Source organism: Solanum dulcamara, chromosome 9, assembly GCF_947179165.1.
Source record: "Solanum dulcamara chromosome 9, daSolDulc1.2, whole genome shotgun sequence".
Taxonomy (NCBI): domain Eukaryota; kingdom Viridiplantae; phylum Streptophyta; class Magnoliopsida; order Solanales; family Solanaceae; genus Solanum; species Solanum dulcamara.
The window spans coordinates 56849601-56868143 of NC_077245.1; the positions used below are offsets into that span (position 1 = coordinate 56849601).

Consider the following 18543-nt stretch of genomic DNA (forward strand, 5'->3'; position numbering starts at 1 on the left):
AAAGATAATTAAAAAGTAGGACTAGACAACCAAGTGAATTACTTTAGAAGAAGAACTAAAGAGCGTATGAATTAACAAAACATTAAACAATACCTCATCGGACATATTCTTGAAAAGGGAGTAAACTACTTTGGGGTCAATTTCTGGAGGCACACTAACAGATGCCCTGAGCTCTCTCTTGTCAGAGATAGCTACATTGAGCTCATCCAAGATACGATTTCCTTGTTCATGTATGATTTTTAACTGAACCCTTTTCACCATACCTACAATTAACAAAAATAAAAGAATAAGATAAACAATGAGATTGTGAGGGTACTGTGACCATGCAAAGACCATAGAGTAACGCAGCCTCCCCTAATAATCAAAGTCTCACATAAATCATTCGAACTTGTTGAAGACATAATTAAGCAAAAGGAGAGACATTTATACCCTTAAATATATATGTACTTTTTTGGTAGCTTTTGGTGCATACAGGGAGGCCTCACGATTTTGGGTGTTGCAGAAGTATTACGGTCGAGGAGGTCAAGGGTGTTGTTCGTAGGATGCGTTGGGGAAGAGCAACCGGACCTGACGAGGTTCCTGTGGAATTTTGGAAGAGTGCGAGCTCGGCAGATTTAGAGTGGATGACTAGGTTATTTAATGTCATCTTTAAGACGGCAACGATGCCCGAAGAATGGAGGTCGAGCGTAATGATCCCTCTATACAAAAATAAGAGGGATATCTAGAGTTGTGACAACTATAGAGGTATCAAGCTTCTAAGTCATACTATGAAAGTGTGGGAAAGAGTGGTGGAGATGAGGGTAAGAAGAGACGTGTCTATTTAAGAGAACCAATTCGGATTTATGCCGGGACGCTCAACTACAGAAGTCATCCATCTCATGAGGAGACTGGTTGAGCAGTATAGGGAGAGGAAGAGGGACTTGCATATGGTATTCATCGACCTAGAAAAGGCCTACGATAAAGTGCCACGAGAGATACTATGGAGATGTTTGGAAGCTAAAGGTGTACCTATGGTATACATTAGGGTGATCAAGGACATGTATGAGGGTGCCAAAACCAGGGTAAGGACAGTCGGAGGCGACTCAGAGCACTTTCCAGTTGTGATGGGGTTGCATCAAGGATCAGCTCTTAGTCCGTTTTTATTTGCCTTGGTGATGGATGGATTGATGCGACAAATTCAGGGTGAGGTGCCATGGTGTATGCTTTTCGCGGACGACATAGTCTTGATAGATGAGACTCGTAGCGGAGTTAACACTACGCTGGAGGATTGGAGACAGATCTTGGAGTCTAAAGGGTTTAAGCTGAGTAGAACCAAGATTGAGTACTTAGAGTGCAAGTTCAGTGAGACACCTCAGGAGGTTGGCACGAAAGTTAGGCTGGGTGACCAGGCCATCCAAAAGAAAAGTAGTTTCAAGTATCTTTAGTCTATTATGCAAGGTAGCGGGGAGATTGACGATGATGTCACACATCTTATTGGGGCAGGGTGGATGAAATGAAGGCTCACTTCCGGTGTGCTATGTGAGAAGAAGGTGCCTCCACAACTTAAGGGCAAGTTCTACAAAGTGGTGGTTAGACCGGCTATGTTATACGGGGCGGAATGTTGGCCAGTTAAGGTATCTCACGTTTAGAAGATATTATTAGATAATAACATAAATCAGAGTACAAAAAATCATAGTGCGTTAATACGCCTACGAATAAGGGGGAATAAAGCCACTATGTACTAGCCTTCTACCCTAATGTGTGTCCTCCATACCCTCCTATCTAAGGTCATGTCCTCGGTAAGTCGTAAATGCGTCATGTCCTGTCTGATCACCTCTCCCCAATATTTCTTCGGCCTACCCCTACCTGTTCTGAAACCATCCATGGCCAACCTCTCACATCTTCGCACTGGTGCATCTGGGACTCTCCTCTTCACATGTCCAAACCATCTCAGTCGCGTTTCCCGCATCTTGTCTTCCACCGAGGTCACTCCTACCTTGTCTCGAATAGCCTCATTTCTAATCATGTCGCTCCTGGTATGCCCACACATCCATCTCAACATTCTCATCTCGACAACTTTCATCTTTTGCACGTGGGAGACCTTAACTGGCCAACACTCCTTAAACGTGATTGGCTGTGTTAAAGACATAACTAATTAAATAAAAGTTTGTTCTCACTAAAAACTTAAGCTTTTAGTGAGATAGTCACACTGTTCAACAAAATTATATAAAGTTTGATATATTTTTTACGGTAAATAATTTTATTAATAATGGAAAAATCACCCATACACATTGTCTTTACTTCTTAGTATCATTTATAGTGTGTTTATACAGATGTTATAGGATAGAATTTAGCTTATCATATGTGTCATTTGACTAATCTTTAAAAGGTTGTGATAAAAGTATATCACAATAATGGGCTAGGAGGCGATCCTTGTTATTTGCTATCAGGTCAGAGAGAGACCTGGCCCACAAGTTGGCCCCCTTAAACACCTATTTACTTAATAAGGATCTATAATGCACAATAATATTTAACTAAATGATTTTTTTTAACATTTACAAGTTCAAAAAATATCCGATTATTTTATATTTCTCATTAGGTTATTGATACAAAATTTTCATAAAATATTTTCAAATTAATGCTCTTTATAATCACGTGAAATACATGTGGAACACAAATGCATAATGACTAGTCAACAAAAATGTAGATGGAATCTAGACCGAACAAAGGACTACTTTCACCCAAAATGATGGAGATGGAGATGGAGATAGAGAATAATATCAAACCATTCATGTATCCGCATTTGGAACATGTGGCAGCCTTTTGGGAACTTGTCATGGTATTACACCTTGTCACAACCTTTTTAAGTAGCTCACTCTTCTTCAAAAACTCAATTCTTGAATTTCCCATCTTCTTCAAAATGTCTCGACGCTCCTTGTCATCCAGAAGTATCGAGGAGCAGCACTGATCAAGAAAGCAGTTGCACAAGAAAAATTATTAAAGATACCAAGCTCTTGAGCAAGGCCAGTGTAAGGGGAAAAAAGCCAAAGGAAAATAAACTCTAACAAGGCATCATAAACTTCACTGATATTAGTTTTCTATCTCCAAAACATCATGACAAGGGAAAAACAACAACAAACACAGTGTAATCCCACAAGTGAGGTATGGGGTAACAAGGTGAAATTATCATAATCAAATAAATTATTGTCCTGACATGGAATCTTACTAATTGGCTTTTGAAAACTGTTAGGATTGTTCAATTTCAACTTACTTAATCACTATTCATATTTATTTTTATTATTGACATATGATATATCGCAACTGACTAACTTTTGCAATGACAATTCTCCACCAGATGATACTAACTTTACCTTCCATGGATGTAATACATTGCAAATTTTTTTATTCAAGATACAGGCAATTTCATGTTTGCACATACAGAATACGTTTTAAACCTTCACCATAATTAATCTACCTTACCCAACACCAGGCATTCTATACCTTCCCCCAAAATTAATTCACCTTAAAATTCTATGTATACACCAACCCCATCAGAATCCTCTTTTTCGTTGTTCTAAATTCGTTGTTCTCATTTACTTCTTCTATCATGTTAATATAAAATTACTAGTTTTTTACATATTAATTTAAAATTATTGTGTAATAGCAGTCTTACTCCCTTTAAAGATATGACACTTGGGCCTAACTCTACCTCAAAAGCTAGTTCATGGGGGGGGAGATTGTTCAAGTCCATTCCCTAACCAATGTGAGACTTCTACCCACTCTAACACCCTCTTTCATGCCCAGGCTCAATTGGAGCGTGGATCGGGAGCCCAAACGAGGATGGTCTGGCTCTGATACCATGTGAAGATATGGCACATAGGTCTAACTCAACCTCAAAAGCTAGCTCATGAGGGGAGGATTTCCCGAGTCCATATAAACAAGCCACCGATACATTCCCCAAGCAATGTGGGACTTTTACCCGCTCTAACACTCCCCAAACATCCCATTAACTTCTTCTGTCATGTTAATATAAAGTTACTAGTTTTTACATGTTAATTTCAAATTACTACCTTTTTCCCCATTACCTCAAAATCATTCTCAGCTACTTCTGCTTCTTTCTTTGATTCTTCTGTTGGGTGAAACAATTTCATCAATCAAACACCAAGTCAGTGTCATGATGTGTACGAACCTCTGCTTCTTTATCCCGAATTTGTTTCAAAAATGTTTTGTGCCCCCAAACCAGCTTCTACTTTTCAGTGAATTCCCATAACTAAAAATTTGATACCAAAATGACACTTACATTTTGATTTGTATGAGCATTTCTACTTCTTTTTGTCAACCAGAAACGGAAGTGTTCATATGGACCAGACATGCTTTTTTAACCCCATAAGGCCATAATAGACTTAATTTTTTGAAGAAAAAAATGTTTATAATAAGCAAGCATGCTTAATACTCAACCTCACTCTTCACTATTTATTTTGGACCACGACAGAAAGAACTTTATAGTATGTAACAAGCAAACTGAAAAACAAAGAATTAAGGCTATAAAAATCAAGGTCTCTCACTAAAAGAATTATATCTAAAGGCTTTTCCTCCAGAGTTCATAATCGTTAATTAGAAAAATCAGGTTATGTATTAATTTTTGGAGGACATCTGCTCATACCCATGTTTTCTTATCTTTTTCCGTATTGAGAGTGAGTCTTTGCGACAACTGCAATTATCTGAAATATTTATGTCAGATCAATCGGAAAGGCAATCTAATTCTAATAAATGACCTACTACTCTTGTAGGTTCTAAACTGACTATTCTCACTGTAATTTGGCAATTTGCACAAGTATTGTACCAAAGTATTACATCAATTATATAGAGTGTCGATATACTATTTTTTTTCTCTTGAGGATAGTAGGAAAGTAGGTGTTTTTTTCTCATTATGCTAGTTAACGTCTCTGAATACTTTTCACACTTCTAAACTATAATTTAGCATAAAACTATCACAAAATTTAATCATTTAACAACTTAAAATTAAAGTTACCAATGACTCTTTTTTCAACCGAAGTAATTTCTAACAATTTGGGTACTACTTTTTCCTCACTACTACCAATATGATGTGGAAGAAAAATTATATTTCAGCCACTGTGCCAGTCAAATTGCTTTCTAGAAGTTGTAAAAAGTTGACATACCAAAAAAGATTAACTGAAAACTACGAATAGCATTTTCAATCGTTCAGATTTGCTTTACAGATTTGTATATTCACTTTTAAATTTGTATATGAGCCCAGATTTGTATAATAACAAATTTCATTAAACTATAGTCAATTTGTATAATTAATTAAAACTATACACGTATCGTATAATTATAATAGTAAAATTTGTCAATCCACATAATTTTCCCAATTATAAAATCAATATACTATAGCTAACGATGGTAGATTCAACACTTTCAATCAATTTTGGTACAACACAATAGAAGGTATTTTTATAGATTCTTTATAAAGGTCATGTAAGGTTTTTATAAAAACTCATGTATGGATTCTATATAACGTTCGTCTTTCGGTTTTTGATTATTTGTTTTGTAAGTTTATGTATAAAATCTGTATATAAATTGTATAAAATCTAGTAAAATATGCATAAATTCTGATAAAGTATGTATAAATTTTGTATTAAAATTATATATATAAAATAGGGGAATTTTCAGATATGGAAAATCTTTTAAGCATAATTACTCCATATGGGTATAGTTTCCCTAATTACTTATAATGACAAACATAAAATTTTCCATTATACAAATGTCGTAGCGAATTATACAAAAGCTGTAGCGAATTATATAAATGCTATATCCACAAATTATTTGTCTGTTGAAATATACAAATACTGATATACATATTTATTTGTATATCTTGCAAGTGAGATTGAGAGAGACGAGAAGAGAGGCGAGCGAGATCGAGAGAGGGAGGAGAGAGGTAAAAGAGAGGCGAATTGTATATGTATATCTGTCGAATTGTATATGTATATTTTGTTAAAAAAATGTATATATATAACTGGTATACATATTTATTTGTATATCTAGCAGACGAGATTGAGAGAGAGGGGGAGAGAGGCGAGCGAGATTGAGAGAGGGAGGATAGAGACGAGTGATATCGAGAAAGGGAGGAGAAAGGCGAGCGAGAGGCAAATTGTATATGTATATCTGTCGAATTGTATATGTATACCTGTCAGAAAAATTGTATAATAGTAATTGATATACATATATATTTGCCATACCGTGTAAATAGATAGCTATGTTTGTTGTCAGCCATAATTATTTTTGAATTATACCCTAAACGCGTAATATAGTAGTAAGGTTTGTCATACCGCGTAATTTTCCCTATAAATTATGTATCATACATGTATGTATTATTTATAAAATACATATTTTAATTTATGTATATATATATATATATATATATATAATTTTAATACATAATTTATACATATTTTATCAAAATTCAGAGGAAAGAGGCGAGCGAATGAATGTGGAGAGATAGAGAGAGAGGAGAAAGAAAATAACTATAAAATCCTAACAATAGCTACGGATTATTATTCTTTCAAACTATAATGGTTTATAGTAAATATATCAAATGTTTGTCTTACTACATAATTTTTTCTTTAAATTATCAAAAATCCAAATAAAATTTTGAACAAATTAAACAAGTTATATTTAAACTTATTTTGACAACCTATCACAACGGAAAAGTTTGAATTTCCATAGCCCCATCGGCCATCTCCACTTCTCTACCCTCGCTTCATCTCTGGTAATATTTATCTAAAGTGTGGATATATATCTTTTTCTTAAATGATTTTATTTATTTATATATTGACCATGAAAAAAGTAAATAAGAAATCCAGTTATACTTTACCTTTTTTAAGCTGACGTTGATAGAATTTTTGTGCTTTGACGTATTAACTGTGGATCCTTAATTCGACCCACTCAAATAGAGACACAATAAATTCATGGACAAGAACAGAAGCAGAAATAATGATATTGCTGAAATATTTGAAGTCCAACCATTAAACTATGACAACGTCATTTTTTTGGGGGCATGTCATAAATAGTCATTTATTATTTGTCCTTCTTGTATTTATTTGGTATAACACCATTTATTATACCTTTTATTATTATATTAATAATTAAAATAAATGTTCAATTTTATTTATTTAATTTTAAAAATTAGCGGGGAGGATAAAACATGAAAAGAAAATCTGTATTTTTTTGATATGTTAAAAGTGATAAGTCAAAATAAAAATCTATTTTTAGAATATTGGATAAATAAAAATTACTGGAGAGTAATTTTATCACAATTCCTAATTTACTATTATTATTAACTATAGTAATTTTTAAATATTAAATTTATTATATTTAAAAGGTAATATAATAAAATTATCTATTTATTTATTGTTATTTAGAAAATTTGTCAAGGCACTATTATATTGAACCAATAAAAATAAGCGAAGAAAGTATTATTTTATCTTACTGAGTCGCCAATAAGGGAGTTCCTTTAATAAGTCATGTTATCGAAATATATTTTTTATATATTTGGAGGAAAATATATCAATGTACCTTAAAATTAACTGGACAAATCGTATACACATTCCAATTAATCGGATGAACTATTACTTCCCCTTCCTAATTCTTATTTAAAGTGATATTAATATCTTTCTGGGTGATTCTAGTGAGTTCAAATTCTTAAATAGCGTGTCGTGATTCAGATCGTTATGAATTAACCCATATTAATTCTGTGGAAAAATCAACTACCAACCCAAGAATTAACCCATTATAAGCCGTTTAAAGAAAAAACAATCTCATTAATTTAAATCGATGTTCATTAAAACTTAAGAGAAACATGCTGAAATACCCCTCCCTCCTCTCCCCCCCCCCTCCTAGAATTTGAAAGTCGAGGTACCAAAATTGTCATGACCCGAATCCGAATGTGACGACATTCGTCTCAACACCGAGACAAGTAAGCCCAAAACCCAACTAAAGGCGGAATTAAAGGGGAAACAATCTAAAAAAATAGATAAGTATAAAAATGCGGAAGTCTTAGTCATCTACAATACCCAAAAAAATTAATTGTCACATGTACACACATCTAATATAGTTGAAATGAAAATAAGTATAAGTCTTAGTGCGTTTGTCTCTCAAACAAAACAAAGCATGTAAAGAAACAAGAGAGATCGTCGGCATCGATAGCTACCCTCAAGTATCTTAAAAAGCCACGGATGAAGAAGAAAGGAATTTGTATCATGATTCGAGCTCGAAATATACACAGGTGTAGATAGCAAGGGGTGAGTACCAAACAACACAGTATTCAGAAAGTAATGCAATAAACGCATGTAAAGCTAAATAGAACGAGTACTCCCGACACACCATCCGAACCTCCATAACTACAACCTATAAGTAGAATAGCCCAATATAACAATCTTTATATATGTAGATATAGCCCATGTAACAAGTAAGTCAGGTATGTCTCCACAACTTATATAGATAGTATCAACGTCACATGTATTTTAGTCTCAACTGGTTACATAGTAAGGGCAAATACTCAGATAGTCAAGTCAATGTAATATAATGCAATGCAATGAATGTCCAATGTGATGCTAAAATAACAACCACGACGCGTGACACGTTCTACGTATGCCAAAATATAACAATGACACGTCCCTCGATGTAATAATATAATAACCACGATGTTTGGCACGTCCCTCGAATCCTCTTTGTTTTTCTCTTTCATTATCATATAGCCGGAACTATTTCACATCAACGTAAACATCAATTTGAACCTCAATGATATGTTTCAACCCAAATGCGTATGAGAATGTTCATGCAATTGAAGGAAATGAAATGAAGCCCAATACCATATGTAATTTGTATCACACATATCACAATGTAATCTTCACATCGAGTCGATAAAGTCAAATAGTTCAAATAGCTCGATTCATTGGATTAATTCCATTTTGACAACTCCAAATAATAAATCTTAAGAACTTCCATGATTCGTGATCAACCCACACCAAATTCAATCAATTCACATAGCATGTAATTAGAATACAGGTTCTACAAAGCTTATGAAGGTTTAGAGTTTCACTTGCCTTGATATCGCACCCGACTACTTCAGAACTTGAATCTTTCCCTTTATTCGACTCTTCGAATCATAAGAATATAATCAAATATGAATTTTCAATCAAATTACAGAGCTAACGACACTAAAATCATAATATTTGAAATTCAAGCCGAAATCGACCAAAAAATCCAATTTCAAAAACGAAAGCCGTTTGAATTTTTTACATGAAAATGTTCCTTGAAGTATTAGAAATCCATTGTCGCAACCCATCTTGAAAATAGGGTTGAAATCAGTTCACAAACTCGATTTTTTGTAAAAATCTTGGTTCAAGTACAACCCCCAAGATTGAAGTCCCCAAACCATGAATTCAAGGTTAAAATCACCAGATAATAGTTGGGTATTAAAGAACTAAATTCAAAAACACTTACCTAATGAATTCCCAAGAAAAACTCCTCCCTAAATCGTCTCTACTGAGCTTCAATGTTCAAAATGGTTTAAAATAGCATTTTCTCATCTTTTTGAAAAAGACCACTATTCAGGGACAAAAATGCTCTCTGCGAACGCGGACTATTAACTCTGCAAATGGGGAGCCTAGCCAAAAAATACCCTCCGCGAACGCAGAGAAGAGACAATGGCGCTTCCGCGAATGCAGTCTTGTCTTCGCGAACACGGAGGAGGGATTCCATTACCCTCTGCGATTATGGCCAAGGCTCCACGAATGCAGAGAAGAACCCTTTAGGCACCTAAAAACCAGCAAACACACGACACCAACGTTCCCGAATTAACCCTCAGAATTCATTTGGAATCCCATGCACACAAACCTTATATGCATTCCTACGAAATTCGATGTTGCAGACCCAATAGAATCATTAGAATTCAAATTTTAGGTTTCTTTGAAGCGAAACTCGATAATTTGAAATCAAACTAACTTTAAACCTCAAAACACCAAAATGAGATCGGGATCTCCAAAAATTCAACCAAGACCACTCCTAGACCTAAAATTATCTCCCAAATCCGACGGAGTCGTTAGAATTCAATTTCAAGCGTTGGATCTCTAAATATTGACCAAAGTCAATCCTATGATCAAAATTTCAATAATTACCAACTTAACACCCCAAATCTTCGTTATAACTCTAAATATGATTCAGTCAACTCTCCTATACCAAATTTTATATTTTGGAGCTATTGGAATCGACGAATTCCATTTCGAGATTTGTAGCTGCGATTGGTCCAAATACCACTTTTGAACACTTTAAGCCTTTAAAATTCAAAAACTTCCAAAACTTCATTTTTCCAAAACCAACCCCTAACACAGATTAGAAATGACTTGGAACAACTATCGAGAGGAGTAAAATGGTCATTTTGTAAAAATTCCTGAAAATGACCTTCAAGGTCATTACAAAAACTCTAAATAGTAATGACTGGGTCATTACAAAAACTCTAAACTCCAAAACAAGAAAATAATAGTCTAAGAGTCTAAAATGTCTAAGTCTGAACATATGGACTAAAAAGTAAGAGGAATCCATGTTAGCCCGAAAGAAGTAGCTCACCTTGGATTTAGATAGCGCAGGTTTAAAAGCCGAGGTCATGACGCACCTGCCTGAATATGTCATGTACTCAATAAAAAAAATTAAGTGTAGTATCAGCACACAAAATCAATAGTGTATTGGTAGGATCACTGGTTAGTTCCAAAGATACGAATGTAAGCAAGTAATCGAAACATAGTAACACAAGTCAATACGTACATCAACAAGTCATCAATATTAATAAGACTCTCAGTCACCAAACCTGATTTAATACACAGATAAAACATGTTCACATGATCATAAACAAATCCGATTCACTCTCGAAATCAATAACAGATTTCAAAATTTAAAACACGTACATGGCATGGTACTTTAGCCAACCAATGATATTCCGTATTAGACATCGTATCCGAGCCAATCAATAATAGTACCAAGTGTGGTATTCGAGCCAACTGAGAGATATTCCATACTAGGTATGGTACCCATGTCAATCAATAATATGTACTATGCATGGTACCCAAGCCAATGAATAATCACAAACAACATACACAATTACAATCACAATGAAACAACCACACTTATAAACCACATGTAAATTAAACAGGTTCATTGCATGAGATTGACAATATGAAATCATTTCACATTCACCCTTATATTTTTTCCAACATGCATTGCACAAGTAATACTATAAAATAATTAACATGCACATATTACACAAATTGGAAAACAAACAACTATTACCTACCTCAAATCAAGCCTTGGAAGCTCTATTGAGACCGAACATTCCCCTTATTATGAGCCCATTTGGATGGGCTTAAAAAAAGTAACTTTTATGTATGAAGTGCTTTTAGAACTTTAAAGTGCTGAAAGTTATTTTTATAAATAAGCAGTTGAGTGTTTGGATAAAAGTGCTTAAATGAGGAAAATTATGTGAATTTTAGGGTTAAAAGAATAAAAAGGGTAGTTTGGAATTTAGTTAAAATATAAGGGATATAAAAGTAATTTCCATGGTCAAAGAAAATGACTTTAAGCACTTAGAAAAAAAAAAGTTAGGAATCCTAACTTTTCATTTTTGACTGACTTTAAGAACTTTCTGGCTTAAAGTTAGCATTAGACAAACACGTCCAAAAGCTGAAAAGGGGCTTTAAGTTGGTTTTGACCAACTTAAAGCCAATCCAAACGGGCTCTATGAATCCTAACTTGTTATTGGTCTAGAAATAACATAAAAATACAAAAATCAATAAAGATGGCCTAATTATTCCTGAATTACAATTTAATCCTAACCCAGACTAAATTCATGACATTCCCACTCAATCCAGGGCTTTCCCACCATTAATTCACCTAGACCTACCAATTTCATGGTTAGAATAATGAATTATGGTAAATAAAGCTACAACAAGAATAATCATTCTTAAGAACAACTCAAGGTCTTATATCCCAAAATTCGCATTAATCAGTTTCTCTATCTTAGGATGAACCCAAACTCTCCCCTTGGCCACAATTACTATCTCTAAGGCCTAGAAATCAAAGTAACAGATTAAGAGTGTGATTTGCTTACCTTTATGAGTGATTACAATAAATAACAGGTGAAATTCGCCCTAGGCCGCCTTTGCTTTTATGCAAAATGCAATTGTTGAATAATGAACAGTTTTGGGGGATTTTATGCGTTAATTGCGACTTACCCCGTTATAGTGGTCCGATCCGCTATAGCGACATCGCCATAGCGGAATTACCCGCTATTGCGGCATGTCACCTGCTATAGTGTCTTGCACAGGAAAGAAACTTAGAAATTTTCCAAAAAATCTCTTTTCACAACACACCTTCGAACCTTGATGTTCCAAACCAACCCTTTTACGTCAAGTTCGATATCAGGAGTTCTACTCTCCTGAATTTACTTATGAAAATACCTACAAACTCCTTAACATTTTACCTAATGGAAAAACCCACCTACCTGGGAAATTAACCATAATCCTTTTTCGAAATTCCCTAGACTTCACCTTGCTCACAATTTGACTGAAATTTTTAACTTGCAATCACAAAAATTTTCTAGTACAATTTTTTTCATCATAGGCTCCCCCATAACGATAAGAAGGATCGTTATATAGCGTGTGAGATATAGAAACAGTTAAAATCTGGTTAAATTATTTTGGCGTCAAGTTTTAATTGGGAATCATACAATTAATTAGATTTAAACATTAAAAATCTATTTTCTTTTTTTTTCCTCTCTTATTGGCCTCCTCCCCCACGTTCTCTCTCTTTTCTTCGTTCTACCAGACTCATTACATTTGTATTATCCATAATCTCTATTTTTAGGTTGAGAAGCCATAGAAGTAGCAAGAATCAATTTTATTTCTGTTTTTTGTTTTATCAGTACCTAACAAGTTCCCACCATGACCTCCAATTTTTTGGCTGAACATCTCACAGTTCAGGAAAGTACTAAATTTGAGGAAAAATAAAAGTATTAAAGAGAAAATAATCCATCATTAATTTTTACTATTTTTATGGACTATTCCAATAGGATACACCTCGTTATAATAGTGATTCATCATAACAATATTTTGTTATAATATTTTGAATTTTTCTAGAATCAATTTTTCAGATTATATTTTACTTCTCTATAATATATAACATTCTAGATATCACAACATTGAAATTCATTATAAATGTACACTCTTTTAAAATTATCTCTCTGTAAAAATTATACTTAAATATTATGTAATATTACTATTTTGTAAGAAATATATTATGTATAAAAATAAAATATTAAAACATTATGATATTCATCATTAGTATCATGAACATATTAAGTTTCAAGTATGAATATCTAAAAGAAAAAAAATATATTCAAATAGTGCTCATCAGTTATGGACGGTGTTTGCCTCTTTTTACATTCAAACTTTTTCTATTCCTTTTAGGTTAAATTGGTTAACAAATATATTATTCTCCTTGTTACACAAAATCATTGAATTAATTTTTTGAGTACTTTTGCTTATAATAACTAAATGAAATCTAAATTTCAAATATCACTATCATATATAACGATACCTCACTATAGCAATCATGCATGTTTGACAAGATTTGCCGTAATGCTAAAAGTATGAAGAAAGCATCTATCTCATTGATGCATAAGTAAATATACCAATTAATAATGATTAAATTCCTTCTATGATCCACATGAGAAATCAGTACGAATGTAACCTACATGGCCAATTGAAAACTATGAGCTAAAAGTCTTTTTACTTTTGTTTGGGCCATGATGGCCAAGACTACTAAGATTGCAGAAGCAATGCTGTAGAAAAAGAAAATTTATTTCAATGTAGCTTCATAAGAATCATAAATAGAAACACGTGAAATAGTAGCAAAAATAGAGATTTTAGGCACAATAAAAAGAAATGTTGCATGGGGTGGGTGAACCCTCACAGATATCATATGCCCACATAAATAGAATCAAAAGATATACGAACCCCGAAAAGGTAGAGGATTTTCTTCGAGGCTTGGTAGATGGAATAAATAGTGTAACGACCTGTTCCCGTTGTTATGGATAAGCTGATGGGAAAGGAAACTGGGCCAAAAAACTTTTGAGTAGTAACTTGGAAAATCTGAGCCTAGACCAGACTTGGACAAGATCTGAGTTAGGTGAGGTTTGGGGTGATTTGGTAATGGATGGGGGATGTAATTATCGATTGGATAGTTTAAGTTGATATCCAAGACAGCAAGGAGCCCGTACGGCTTTACGAAATTGAATTTGGGCGAGTAAAACTCTCATAATTGATCTTGAAGTGAAGGGTTGAATTTAAAACATCATGGATTGAGGGCATGTTGCAAAACTGTAGCTTGGGACACAAATCTCAATGTTCTTTTCCTGTGCAACCCGCCACAGAGGGATTATTCCTGCTATGGTAAGGACGCCATGGCGGGATAAGTGGTGCTATGATGGGACAGTCACAAGTTTAAATTGGGAATGGTTCCAAAATCTTGCCATGGCGGGACAATCGCGAGTTTAAATGGGAAAAAGTCCCAAAACTGACTTTATTCTTCCCATTTCATTTTTAAGAGACTAAAAGCAACCTAGGGCAATATTTATTTAGTTTTTCATCAATTTTCATGCTAAATATAAGTTAATCGCTCCCCTAACTTGTATTTTGATTCTTAGAATCTAGAATCTATGGTATATAGCTTAGGGGCGGGTTCTTCGCTTGAATTTAATGGTGGAAAATAGCCCTAGATGGGTGATAGGATCCTAAAAATGGCCAAGTTTAAGATTTTGATATAATCTGGATTTTGTAATCCATTATTTTTTGATTCCTTATAATTATTATTTTTTAGACCAAGAACAAGCTAAGAGACTTCAGAAAGGGAAAGCTCCAACTCTTTAGAGTTTTCAACGCTTGATTTCGATGTAGGTGATGGTTTTACATTCCGGTCTATGCTAAATGTGCTTGTTAGTATAATTGATAGTATTTTCTGCATGTGTGAGTCTAGGAAAGATGAAATGAACTTGGTAAAAGGATTAATGTGATCATTTACATGCGATGAACCTGTTATTTGATTGTGCAGATATGTGAATTATTTGTTATGGACTATGATTTATATATTGGATCGGGTGTTACATTCTGACACATATACATATTAGATCGTGTGTCACGTTCTGACATATATATACATATTGGATCAGGTTTCACATTCTGACACACATATATATATATTGGATCGAGAGTCACATTCCGACACACACACATATTAGATCGAGTGTCCCATTCTGATACAAACTAACAGTTTGAGTATGGGTTCATGAGAGGACTACTGTTGTCTGTAGTATTGAGATTGACACTGCGAACTGGAAAATGCTTATGGGTTGTTAATTGGTAATATTTTTCGTATATGATTGTCTTTACTATATTATAATTATTTGCGTATGTTTCACTAACTAGGTTTGCTGTGTGATTCTATCAGTATACCGTTATTTAGGTGTACTGATACTGCATGTTCTCTTTTCTTGTTGAGTACAGGATATTTTTATGTGGCTACTGATCGACCTTAGCTAGGAGACCACTGACTATTCATGATTAAAGGGTGAGCCAGCTCTTTTAGGCTGCCATGGATTCTTCAAGGCTCTCAGTCCAACCTTTCAGACTTATTTTTATGCTATTGTTTTTGGGGTTGCATCCTTTTAGACTTGTTACTTAGTAGTTTTGGGACAATGACTTTCATGTTTTAGGGGGTTGATTTCCGTATGTCTTATTGACTATTTTATGTGTGTGTTGAAATTAATTCTTGAGTTTATGGAAACTCAGTTTAGACTTATGTAAAGATTGTTTCCTCATCCCTACAGCTATTTTGTTAGGATGTTTGTTGGGGGGTAGTTTGGTTCTCCCATTGGAGAATTAGTGTTGGTGCCACTCACGACCTGGTTTGGATCATGAAAAATAGGCCCCATAAATTTGAAATTCGCTCCTAAAAATTCACACAAAAGGAAATGAGAAATTATCAACGAAAAAAAGTAGTTTCTAAACTTGAACATGAAAGTAGTTTTTAATCTGACGTTGTTTCTGTAATTACTTGTTCTGATTCTATATTTTAATTATTTTATACTAAAAGCAATCTTTTGGGTGGAATATTCACATTATGTACAATATTTTCACTCTCAATAGTTATATATAAGTCTATAGAACATAGAAAATACAGAATACACATGGTGTGTATATGTTGGATGAATCAAATCCTCATTGAATATTATTTTACATTACATTAGGATCACACATGTTTTGCAGTACCCCCATGAATACTCCTCCCATATGAAAAGTTTTTAGTATTAATTGAGTACTTGATTCTCCAATCGATTGACCTGTAATAGTACCTACAACTTTCCTCAATTTAATCAGCTCACAATGAGTAGGATTATGGCCATACTATAATCGACTAATTCAAGATGTACTCCTATAAATAAAAGGAGTTTGAATAAATATTGATTATGCCGGAAAGATTATGAATCGATTTAAAAATCCAACGCCAGTGTCTTGATTTTTAGTAGCAATACATCGCGAACCCATGCATTTATCATATGTGAATACATGACAAGTAATGTTTGATTAAAAGTCCTTTCGACTTCATAAAATTCCGAAGGCTCACGAAAGACCTCGGATGGTGCAAAAGTTCGTTCGACATACAAAAATGTGTTGAACTATTTCAATAAGTTTGCGAGTAAGATATCTAGCGTTTGATGTTCGTAGAACAGTATCCACAACTCTTTTACAGATTCCTTAGCAAGAAATATTGTATTTTGTTAAAGAGAATCCCGCACAAATTTTTTTGAACATGTAAATCAATCATTTAACTTTGAGGATCTGACATTAATCCTCTCATACCTACTAATTAATGTACCCGAGATGCATTTTTTCTAGCTCCCAGAAAAAGCATTATATTAACCGGGCGGATTCATTTCTTGAAATAGTATTCTTTTTCTTTGAAAATTAGGGCTAACATTTCATTGTGGGTCATTCTTCTCGTATAACCAGTTCACATTCACTGCGATTAGTATTCAAATTCGGTGCATCTGTGAGAGTAGTGGCATAAGATGGAGAATTATAAGAGGGTTTGCTTACTAGAAGTTTTTGTCTTTAGTGGTCTATGTTCAAAGTAATATGACATATTATCACAAGAGAGGTTCAACATTTCAAGCATTTTCATTTGAGCTTATAACTATATTTTTCTTTTCTAGTTAATTTTAAAATATTTAATCAAAGTCTAATTCATCGTCCTAAATATATATTTAATATGAAATACCTTTTAGGCATAACTCAACTTCAAAAGGTAGCTATTAGGGCGAGGATAGTCCAAAACAATATAAGGAGACCAATTATATATCCATTCCATTTTTGATGTGGAACTCTTAACACTCTCCCGTATGTTCAAACCTCAATAACTAAAACATAAGCAATATAATATGGAAGCTCAACATCGCTGAATAAGGAATTTGGATTAGTTTGACTCTTAACCTTAGTCCTTGTTCAACCTTAAAAACTAGCTCTTAACATGAACTAACTTGAAAAATTAATTACCAAATAATAATATGGTGATTGTTATAAAATAAACTAACTTAACAAATTAAGATGGAAAAGAGAGTAAGAGAAAGAAAGAGGAGCAGAAGATGAAACGTATCTGTATATACTTTTCATTGCTAGAAACTGGCAATTTATAGCCGGAGTAAGAGGACAACGTATGGGGGACAAAGGGGAGTGGAAAGAAAAGTGGGAGGAAAAGCCAAATTCAATTTGCATTTGTGGGTTCCACTTTATAAAGTGGAACATCCACTTGCTATTTCCTAACACTCCTCTTAGATGTCCACGTATAATGTGTCTCATTAAAAACTTTACAAGAAACAATATACATAGTAGTTATTCTGAACCCTTATAGATGTTGTGCCTCGTTAAAACCTTATTAGGAAAAACCCAGTGGGAAAAAGCCTAATGAAGGAAATAGAGTACACACATCTTATACTCCCCATGATGAAGACATCATCTAATATCTCGAAGATGACACATTCCAATCTTGTATCTCAATTTCTCAAAGGTTGAAGTTGGCAATGCCTTGGTGAATGTCTGCTAAATTATCACTTGAACGAACTTGTTGAACTTCTATTTCACCTTTCTTTTGAAGATCATGGGTAAAGAAGAATTTTGGTGAAATATGTTTCGTTCTGTCTTCTTTGATGTATCCTCCCTTTAATTGAGCTATACATTCAACATTGTCTTCATACAATATTGTTGGATTGTCTCTTATCAAATAAAGTCCACATGTTTTTTGAATGTGTTGAGTTATTAATCTTAACCAAATGCATTCTCGACTTGCTTCATGAATGGATATTATTTCTACATGATTTAAAGAAGTGGCAACCATAGTTTGCTTTGTTTAATGCCATGATATAGTTGTACCCCCACATAT

General features: G+C 33.9%; 1 pseudogene; it reads right to left on the bottom strand.

Moving 5' to 3' along the window:
• LOC129903700 (DNA-directed RNA polymerase III subunit 1-like) overlaps positions 1-18543 on the bottom strand; it is a 51372-nt pseudogene that overhangs the window by 29035 nt on the left and 3794 nt on the right.